The following is a 277-nucleotide window of genomic DNA, read 5'->3' on the forward strand; positions in this document are numbered from 1 at the left end:
GTTCATGATATTCTACCCTCTTCTAATCTTTCATCTCAAAAGTCAAACACAACAGTTAGTTTAACTGAAGAAAGAGCCTTTTATACTTAACATAAATTCTCATGGCTCTTAACAAGAGTTATGCTTTATAAAATATAAACCTGGTACTAGTTAATAAAGCTAGACATTTTTATAGCAATGATTTTAATGAAAATATTAGTTTGAATACTTTTAATTGGAAACATCCTATAAAAAAGAAGATCATGTCCAAACACTTCTAACCCAGAAATAACTATGC

Source organism: Elephas maximus, chromosome 10 (assembly GCF_024166365.1).
Source record: "Elephas maximus indicus isolate mEleMax1 chromosome 10, mEleMax1 primary haplotype, whole genome shotgun sequence".
NCBI lineage: Eukaryota > Metazoa > Chordata > Mammalia > Proboscidea > Elephantidae > Elephas > Elephas maximus.